This window comes from Carassius auratus, unplaced genomic scaffold (genome assembly GCF_003368295.1).
Source record: "Carassius auratus strain Wakin unplaced genomic scaffold, ASM336829v1 scaf_tig00215112, whole genome shotgun sequence".
NCBI classification, from domain to species: domain Eukaryota; kingdom Metazoa; phylum Chordata; class Actinopteri; order Cypriniformes; family Cyprinidae; genus Carassius; species Carassius auratus.
In genome coordinates, this window is record NW_020527941.1 from 52,501 (window position 1) to 62,500 (window position 10,000).

A 10,000-nucleotide genomic window follows, 5' to 3' on the forward strand; every position below is an offset into this window, starting at 1 on the left:
TTTTAACTCTAAAGCTCTTTTTTTTTAATTCTGGATCTTGCAGCCCTAACCCACCTTCTTCTATGGCCCCTATTATTGTATTATAAGAAATCCTTGATGGCTTAGAGCCCCAGAGAAAATTTAAAACATCTTTTTTTAATCTTTTACTAATTCCCATAGGCATGGGTATCACACCCAAAACATACCACATTTTTGCCATCATTAATGCATTTATAACCAAAACCTTCCCTCTTAAAGTTAATTCCCTTTGTTTCCAATAATTTAACACTCTTTCCATTTCACCCACCACTTCATCCCACATCAAATCTCTCACCATTTTCTCATTTTTCCCAATCCTCACACCCAAAATCTTCAAGCTCTCTTCTTCTTTAAATGGATAAAATTTTTGAATTTTTTCAATTTTTCCTATACTCATAATAACCGTTTTTTGTTGATTTATCTTAGCTCCAGAACCTTTACAGTATTTTTCTATTATGTCCATTGCTTTAACTACACTAGCCACATCTTGCACTATTATAGTCGTATCATCTGCATATTGATATACTTTCTGCAACTCTCTATTTTCTTCTGTGTCTATTCCTCTAATTTCTTTCTCTTCCGTTATTGCCAACCCTAATGCCTCTGCCACTAAACTGTACAGCAAAGCTGATAATGGACAACCTTGTCTAATAGATCTAGTTAAATTAAAGGTCTCTGTTAAAAAACCATTGCACTTTACTTGACTTTTTGAATCTTTATATAAAATCTTCAACCACTTAATAAAATTTTCACCAAAACCAAACTGTTGTAAAATTCTAAACAAATACTCATGTTCAACACGGTCAAAGGCCTTTTCTAAATCAAGACTTATTACATATCCACTTTTTTTTCAGAGATCATGTAACTTACAACATCTCTTATACTACTAATAGTATCTGTAATATCTCTTCCTGGTATTGCATAAGCCTGGTTTGTTTGTATTATATTTGGTAAAATTTTCTTCAATCTGTTAGCTAAAATCTTTGATAATATTTTAAAATCTGTATTTAACATAGTTATTGGTCTATAATTTTTAAGATCTGCAATGTCCCCTTTTCTTTTATAAATTAATTTTACTAATCCTATCCCCATAAAATAACTGGTTTTTTCCTTTTTAAAAATTTCGTCATACACATCTTTTAAAATTGGTGTCATTACATTTTTAAAAACCTTATAAAATTCACTTGGAAGACCATCTTTTCCTGGACTTTTACCATTATTTAACTGCATGATTGCTTCATCTATTTCTTCTTTTTCAATTCCCCTTTCACATACATTTTTATCACCATTATCTATCTTTATTTTGATTTTCCCTACCAAAAATTCAATTTCTTCTCTACCCACTCCTTCCCTTTTAAACAAATTTTCATAATAATCTTTTATTTCTTTTAAAACTTCTTCTTTTTCTTTTACCTTTCCTCCTCCTTTTCCTATTAATTCTTTAATCATTCCTGCTCTCTGTCTGTTTTTTCCATATTAAAAAAGAACCTTGTACATTTTTCACCTTCCACTAAGTATTTTGCTTTACTTCTTATCATTGCTCCTTTATATTTTTTGTCTTCTATATCCTTTATTTTTTCCTCCAACATTACAGTTTTCTGTAAGTTGACAACCTCCTTACTTAGCTCATCTCTTAATTCTAATCTTATTTCTTTTTCTTTTCTTTTTTTAATTTTCTGTATTATTTTACTGTTCTCTTGCACATTTTCCAATGTCATATTTTAAATTATCCCACCAAATTCTCTTTTCATCCTTATACATCTGATTTCCTTTTTCCTTTTTTATTAATACCTCTATTTGTTCCTTAAAATTCTCATCTTTTAAAATCTCAGTATTTAACATCCATATTCCCGGCCCTCTTTTAAAATTATTCATATCAACTTGTATACATACAACTTTATGATCACTTAACATTGTTTCCTTGTAATATATAGTATCTATTATCTTCAACATTTCCCTTTTACTTATCAAGAAATCTATTCTACTTCTGCATATAAAATTCTTCAATGCCTGTTGCCTTGAGAATTCTCGTATCCCCTCGTTTCTTTCTCTCCAAACGTCCACAAAGTTATTTTCTTCCATTAGACTTTTTAATTCCTTCCTTCCACTATCAGATTTAAAAACCATCCCATCTGCAATATCCATCTTGCTAAACGTAGTGTTAAAATCCCCCATAATTAAAATATTCTCCCATTTCACAATAATATCTTTTAGTTTCTTAAAAAATAACACCTTTTCTTTTTCTACCACAGGAGCATGAATATTACACAGAACTATATCTGTCTCCCCCTCCATCATTTTCACTATCAAACACTTTCCTTGCTTATCATCATAAACCACTTGTGCTTTTTCACACACGCCCTTTTTAATTAAAAATGCTACTCCCCTACCTAGCCTCCCATCACCATTACTATAAAATATATCACCTTTCCATTTTTTTTTAAACTTTCCATTACTTCATCCCTCCAATTTGTTTCTTGAACCACTAAAACATTTGATCTACTACACAAAAGTTTCAACTTTTCAAATTTCCCTTTTTCTAGTAACCCTCTTACATTAAGTGTTGCAATTTTCAAGAACATAATACATAGCAAAGTACATATTATTCTGAACATTCATCAACTTTTCCCAGTTGCATTAATACCTCAAAACTATTTTCACCATAGTCTCTTTTTTTAAATACTTTCTCTTTCAGTTCTTTTTTTTTAATTATATGTCTGTTTTGTACATTCTCTAAATTTGGTTTTACCTTTAGTTGTCTTCTTCTTGTTATTGTAACCTTTTCCCAGTCATTTTTGTTGTCTTCTTTTCTCCCTAGTGTTGCTTTCTCTGTCATTTGCATTTCCTGCCTTTCCTTTTCCTCCTCTCTTGTTTGTTTCAAGATTTCCGTTTGTATTCCATATCCTTCTTCTTCTTGCTCTTTTTCCATTTCACAGTACTTCTGTTCCTCCTCTGCATCTTCTCCTATTTAATTCTCATCTTCTTCCTCAGTCTGTTCTGTTTGTTCATCCTCCTTTGCGTCGTCCACATCCTGTGATTTCTCCATTTCATCCACTTGCTCATAGTCTTTATCCGTTTCAGCATCCTCCTCTATCCAGCATTCACATTTCACCAGTACTTTACGACACTCCGGGCATCTTACAGCATCACATTCCCTCGAAAAATGTCCCTTTTCTCCACAATCTCGACAGGAAAAGTCTGGACAGTCCTTCAAAATGTGTCCCGGTTTCATACACAATCTACAGATCTTCATTTGACGATCATGTATGATCCTAAAATATTGCACTCCCTCTGCAGTATCAAATCTCGTGCTGTAAGGCAGTGATAACACCTCCTTAGGGAATTTCACACGGACATATCTTGTTCCATCTGTAATTGTAGTGTCTGGATAGTACCTTCTTCTTATTGCAGATGTAACTTTAACTCCCCATGTTCGCAATTTTGCCATTATTTCTTCATCTGTTATATAAGCTGGTAAGTGCATGAATGAAACAACACACTCTCTTTCTTGAAGATTCCTCACTTCACACACAATTCCTTTCACTGTTAATCCTTCCTTTAAAACTTCACATGCTTCTTCATCCATTACGGTTACCTCATACTCATACATATTTAATCTTGGTCTTACCGCTAACACTTTACTCAGTCCAACTTTTTCAATCACCGCTTTTATCACTTCCTCCACCCTTCGATCTCTTACTTCTGTAGCATTAACAATCACTGTGGCCTCCTTTGAGTAATGCTTTTGTTGTTCATTATCTTTCATCTCATTCCTTTTTCTTCTCACCTCACTTGTCTCTGTTGATTTCCTTTGCTTTATACTTTCTCCAGTATCTTTTTGAAGTTCTTTACTGTTGCTTTTTTCCTCAGCCACGTCTTTGCCATTGCCATGTTGTTCCTCCATAATCAAAACTTTAAGAGCTTTAAAGCTCCTTTGGCCCTAAGCAGTAAATTCTGCTCAGGGCCCTAAAAAATAATAAAACAAACCAAGAAAAAAATAAATATTTAACTAAATACAATATAATATAAGACAAACCAAAACAAACACATGGGAGAGCCTTTCTCTCCCTACTGCCACCTCTTACTTCCTGGAATGTACCAACAATCACAGGTGCTCAGGGTGGTATGGCCGTAAGCGAAGACTGCCGCAAAGAGAGGGCTATTTAGAGATCAGCCAATCTAATCGCCAGTACATTATCTAAGTAGGAAAGAAAACCCAAAAGCTTAAAGCACCTGGTATTCCTAGCCGGTCTCTCATCCAAGTACTAAACAGACCTAAGCCTGCTAAGATTCAGAGATTGGGCATTGACTCTTTTTATTTTTTTGCAAGATTATTATATAATTTGTGAAATTTTCCAAAAAGTTTAAAGCACCTGGTATTCCCAGGCAGTCTCCCATCCATGTACTAACCAGGCCCAAACCTGCTAATATTCAGAGATCTGGCATTGACTCTATTTTTTGGCAAAATTATTATATACTAAGTGAAAAATTTCCAAAAAGCTTACAGCACCTGGTATTCCCAGGCGGTCTACCATCCAAGTACTAACCAGGCCCAAACCTGCTTAGCTTCCGAGATCAGACGAGATCGGGCATAGCCAGGTTGGTATGGCCGTAAGCGAAGTCTGCTGCAAAGAGAGGGCTATTTAAAGAGCAGCCAATCTTATCGCCAGTACATTATATAAGTAGGAAAGAAAGCCCAAAAGCTTAAAGCACCTGGTATTCCTAGGCAGTCTCTCATCAAAGTACTAACCAGACCTAAACCTGCTAAGATTCAGAGATCGGGCATTGACTCTTTTTTTTTTTTTTTTTTTAATGAAAGATTATTATATAATTCGTGAAATTTTCCAAAAAGATTAAAGCACCTGGTATCCCCAGGCAGTCTCCCATCCATGTACTAACCAGGCCCAAACCTGCAAATATTCAGAGATCGGGCATTGACTCTATTTTTTGGCAAAATTATTATATACTAAGTGAAAAATGTCCAAAAAGCTTACAGCACCTGGTATTCCCAGGCGGTCTCCCATCCAAGTACTAACCAGGCCCAAACCTGCTTAGCTTCCGAGATCAGACGAGATCGGGCATAGCCAGGTTGGTATGGCCGTAAGCGAAGTCTGCTGCAAAGAGAGGGCTATTTAAAGAGCAGCCAATCTTATCGCCAGTACATTATATAAGTAGGAAAGAAAGCCCAAAAGCTTAAAGCACCTGGTATTCCAAGGCAGTCTCTCATCAAAGTACTAACCAGGCCCAAACCTGCAAATATTCAGAGATCGGGCATTGACTCTTTTTTTTTATTTTTTTTAATGAAAGATTATTATATAATTCGTGAAATTTTCCAAAAAGATTAAAGCACCTGGTATTCCCAGGCAGTCTCCCATCCATGTACTAACCAGGCCCAAACCTGCAAATATTCAGAGATCGGGCATTGACTCTATTTTTTGGCAAAATTATTATATACTAAGTGAAAAATGTCCAAAAAGCTTACAGCACCTGGTATTCCCAGGCGGTCTCCCATCCAAGTACTAACCAGGCCGAAACCTGCTTAGCTTCCGAGATCAGACGAGATCGGGCATAGCCAGGTTGGTATGGCTGTAAGCGAAGTCTGCTGCAAAGAGAGGGCTATTTAAAGAGCAGCCAATCTTATCGCCAGTACATTATATAAGTAGGAAAGAAAGCCCAAAAGCTTAAAGCACCTGGTATTCCTAGGCAGTCTCTCATCAAAGTACTAACCAGACCTAAACCTGCTAAGATTCAGAGATCGGGCATTGACTATTTTTTGGCAAAATTATTATAAACTAAGTGAAAAATGTCCAAATAGCTTACAGCACCTGGTATTCCCAGGGGGTCTCCCATCCAAGTACTAACCAGGCCCAAACCTGCTTAGCTTCCGAGATCAGACGAGATCGGGCATAGCCAGGTTGGTATGGCCGTAAGCGAAGTCTGCTGCAAAGATAGGGCTATTTAAAGAGCAGCCAATCTTATCGCCAGTACATTATATAAGTAGGAAAGAAAGCCCAAAAGCTTAAAGCACCTGGTATTCCTAGGCAGTCTCTCATCAAAGTACTAACCAGACCTAAACCTGCTAAGATTCAGAGATCGGGCATTGACTCTTTTTTTTTTTTTTAATGAAAGATTATTATATAATTCGTGAAATTTTCCAAAAAGATTAAAGCACCTGGTATTCCCAGGCAGTCTCCCATCCATGTACTAACAAGGCCCAAACCTGCAAATATTCAGAGATCGGGCATTGACTCTATTTTTTGGCAAAATTATTATAAACTAAGTGAAAAATGTCCAAAAAGCTTACAGCACCTGGTATTCCCAGGCGGTCTCCCATCCAAGTACTAACCAGGCCCAAACCTGCTAAGATTCAGAGATCGGGCATTGACTCTAGTAGGAAAGTAGGAAAGAAAACCCAAAAGCTTAAAGCACCTGGTATTCCTAGGCAGTCTCTCATCAAAGTACTAACCAGACCTAAACCTGCTAAGATTCAGAGATCGGGCATTGACTCTTTTTTTTTTTTTTTTTTTTTTTTTTTTTTTAATGAAAGATTATTACATAATTCGTGAAATTTTCCAAAAAGATTAAAGCACCTGGTATTCCCAGGCAGTCTCCCATCCATGTACTAACCAGGCCCAAACCTGCTAATATTCAGAGATCGGGCATTGACTCTATTTTTTGGCAAAATTATTATATACTAAGTGAAAAATGTCCAAAAAGCTTACAGCACCTGATATTCCCAGGCGGTCTCCCATCCAAGTACTAACCAAGCCCAAACCTGCTTAGCTTCGGAGATCAGACGAGATCGGGCATAGCCAGGTTGGTATGGCCGTAAGCGAAGTTTGCTGCAAAGAGAGGGCTATTTAAAGACCAGCCAATCTTATCGCTAGTACATTATATAAGTAGGAAAGAAAACCCAAAAGCTTAAAGCACCTGGTATTCCTAGGCAGTCTCTCATCAAAGTACTAACCAGACCTAAACCTGCTAAGATTCAGAGATCGGGCATTGACTCTTTTTTTTTTTTTTTTTTTTTTTTTAATGAAAGATTATTATATAATTCGTGAAATTTTCCAAAAAGATTAAAGCACCTGGTATTCCCAGGCAGTCTCCCATCCATGTACTAACCAGGCCCAAACCTGCTAAGATTCAGAGATCGGGCATTGACTCTATTTTTTGGCAAAATTATTATATACTAAGTGAAAAATTTCCAAAAAGCTTACAGCACCTGGTATTCCCAGGCGGTCTCCCATCCAAGTACTAACCAGGCCCAAACCTGCTAAGATTCAGAGGTCGGGCATTGACTCTAGTAGGAAAGTAGGAAAGAAAACCCAAAAGCTTAAAGCACCTGGTATTCCTAGGCAGTCTCTCATCAAAGTACTAACCAGACCTAAACCTGCTAAGATTCAGAGATCGGGCATTGACTCTATTTTTTGGCAAAATTATTATAAACTAAGTGAAAAATGTCCAAAAAGCTTACAGCACCTGGTATTCCCAGGCGGTCTCCCATCCAAGTACTAACCAGGCCCAAACCTGCTTAGCTTCGGAGATCAGACGAGATCGGGCATAGCCAGGTTGGTATGGCCGTAAGCGAAGTCTGCTGCAAAGAGAGGGCTATTTAAAGACCAGCCAATCTTATCGCCAGTACATTATATAAGTAGGAAAGAAAACCCAAAAGCTTAAAGCACCTGGTATTCCTAGGCAGTCTCTCATCAAAGTACTAACCAGACCTAAACCTGCTAAGATTCAGAGATCGGGCATTGACTCTATTTTTTGGCAAAATTATTATAAACTAAGTGAAAAATGTCCAAAAAGCTTACAGCACCTGGTATTCCCAGGCGGTCTCCCATCCAAGTACTAACCAGGCCCAAACCTGCTTAGCTTCCGAGATTAGACGAGATCGGGCATAGCCAGGTTGGTATGGCCGTAAGCGAAGTCTGCTGCAAAGAGAGGGCTATTTAAAGACCAGCCAATCTTATCGCCAGTACATTATATAAGTAGGAAAGAAAGCCCAAAAGCTTAAAGCACCTGGTATTCCTAGGCAGTCTCTCATCAAAGTACTAACCAGACCTAAACCTGCTAAGATTCAGAGATCGGGCATTGACTCTATTTTTTGGCAAAATTATTATATACTAAGTGAAAAATGTCCAAAAAGCTTACAGCACCTGGTATTAACAGGCAGTCTCCCATCCATGTACTAACCAGGCCCAAACCTGCTAAGATTCAGAGATCGGGCATTGACTCTATTTTTTTGCCAAATTATTATATACTAAGTGAAAAATTTCCAAAAAGCTTACAGCACCTGGTATTCCCAGGCGGTCTCCCATCCAAGTACTAACCAGGCCCAAACCTGCTTAGCTTCCGAGATCAGACGAGATTTTTTTTTTTTTTTTTTTTTTTTTTTTTTTTTTATTAACAAATTTAAAATATTTCATTAAAAACGTTGTACACATTTTCCACAGAAGCATAACAAACAAAAACAATAATTATTTGCCACAGGTTTGATAAAAGCCATTTCTCTAAACACCAAACACATTTATTTCACTTTACATTCAATAAATAACCTTTTATCTCCATTTTTCTTTTTGAAATACAATTAAGGCATTAGCATACCATGATACAATGTATAAAACATTATAATAATAAATAATAATACAAATTTAAACCAAACATTGTATTCTTAGTCTACCTCCTCCTCCTCATCTTCCCTCAACACTTGAAATTTATTCTCAAACAAATGTTTCCCCTTATTGTATTTTTCCCTAAAATGTCTTTTTTTTCTGGCCACATTCACATTTGGTATTACCTTAAGGGTTCTCCTTCTTAATGTCACCCTTTTGTCCTTTCTATCATCCATTCTGTCCACTCCTTTCTCCTCTTCAGTTATCTCTTGCATTTCCTCCTCCTTTTCTTTTAGTCCTTGGTTCTCCATTTCCTCCAATGCCCCTTGTGTTACTTCCTGTGATGTCAATATTCCTTTGTCCATTTCTCCTTCCAGCCTTTTCTCTTCCAATTCCATTTCTTTCTCCTCTTCAGTTATCTCTTGCATTTCCTCCTCCTTTTCTTTTAATCCTTGGTTCTCCATTTCCTCCAATACCCCTTGTGTTACTTCCTGTGATGTCAATATTCCTTTGTCCATTTCTCCTTCCAGCCTTTTCTCTTCCAATTCCTTCTTATTTTCCACAATAGCCTCTTTATTCACACCATCCTCTTCCTCATTCTCTCCACCATTTTGTAATTCAGTTTCTTTTGACATTCGCCCTCCTACACCTTCTGACTCTTTATTTTGAATTTCATTCTCCATCCAACACTCACATCTTATGATCACCTTTCTGCAATCCGGGCACTTAATTGCATCGCAATCCCTTGCGTAATGACCCTGGCCATTGCACTGATGACATTTAAAATCTGGACAGTCTTTGAACACATGTCCCGGATTCATGCACAATCGACAGGTTTTAACCTGACGATCATGCATGATCCTGAAATACTGTGTTCCCTCCTCCGTATCAAACTTTGTACTGTATGGCAGAGACACTACTTCTTTAGGAAATTTCACCCTTAGGTACCTTGTACCATCCGCAATGTCTGTGCCTGGATACATTCTTCTTATGATGTCTGAAACAGGTGTTACGCCCCAATTTTGTAATTTAATTAAAATGTCAGAGTCCTCAATATAGGCTGGCAAATGTATGAAAGAAACCACATACTCCCTTGTTTTCAGTTGTCGAATCTCACACAGTTTTCCTTTTATCATTAATCCTTCATCTAATCCATCGCACGCCTCCCTGTTTATCAGTGTAATTTCATATTCTTTTACTTGCCTTGGTCTGACTGCTAGAATCTTTCCTCCTCCAATCCTTTCGTTCACTGCTTTGATAATGTCCTCTGCTCTTGCATCTCTCTGATCCGCCATGTCAACAATTACTGTAGCCTCTTTAGAGTAAATCCTCTTGTTATAATCCATTCGTCCTTGTCCATCTCGTTG

The 10,000-nt window shown here is 37.1% G+C and overlaps 7 non-coding genes across 7 annotated transcripts; all 7 read right to left on the reverse strand.

Moving 5' to 3' along the window:
• Window positions 1-4,516: 4,516 nt before the first annotated feature.
• Window positions 4,517-4,635, reverse strand: LOC113093626 (5S ribosomal RNA). Its single transcript, XR_003287777.1, has one exon. It is a non-coding gene; the product is annotated as a 5S ribosomal RNA (ribosomal RNA).
• Window positions 4,636-5,005: 370 nt separating this feature from the next.
• LOC113093717 (5S ribosomal RNA) lies at window positions 5,006-5,124 on the reverse strand. The gene has a single exon (XR_003287861.1). It is a non-coding gene; the product is annotated as a 5S ribosomal RNA (ribosomal RNA).
• Window positions 5,125-5,493: 369 nt separating this feature from the next.
• Window positions 5,494-5,612, reverse strand: LOC113093661 (5S ribosomal RNA). The gene has a single exon (XR_003287810.1). It is a non-coding gene; the product is annotated as a 5S ribosomal RNA (ribosomal RNA).
• A 219-nt stretch (window positions 5,613-5,831) lies between these two features.
• Window positions 5,832-5,950, reverse strand: LOC113093597 (5S ribosomal RNA). Its single transcript, XR_003287750.1, has one exon. It is a non-coding gene; the product is annotated as a 5S ribosomal RNA (ribosomal RNA).
• A 783-nt stretch (window positions 5,951-6,733) lies between these two features.
• Window positions 6,734-6,852, reverse strand: LOC113093686 (5S ribosomal RNA). Its single transcript, XR_003287835.1, has one exon. It is a non-coding gene; the product is annotated as a 5S ribosomal RNA (ribosomal RNA).
• A 633-nt stretch (window positions 6,853-7,485) lies between these two features.
• On the reverse strand, window positions 7,486-7,604 carry LOC113093651 (5S ribosomal RNA). Its single transcript, XR_003287801.1, has one exon. It is a non-coding gene; the product is annotated as a 5S ribosomal RNA (ribosomal RNA).
• Window positions 7,605-7,825: 221 nt separating this feature from the next.
• Window positions 7,826-7,944, reverse strand: LOC113093647 (5S ribosomal RNA). Its single transcript, XR_003287797.1, has one exon. It is a non-coding gene; the product is annotated as a 5S ribosomal RNA (ribosomal RNA).
• Window positions 7,945-10,000: the final 2,056 nt, after the last annotated feature.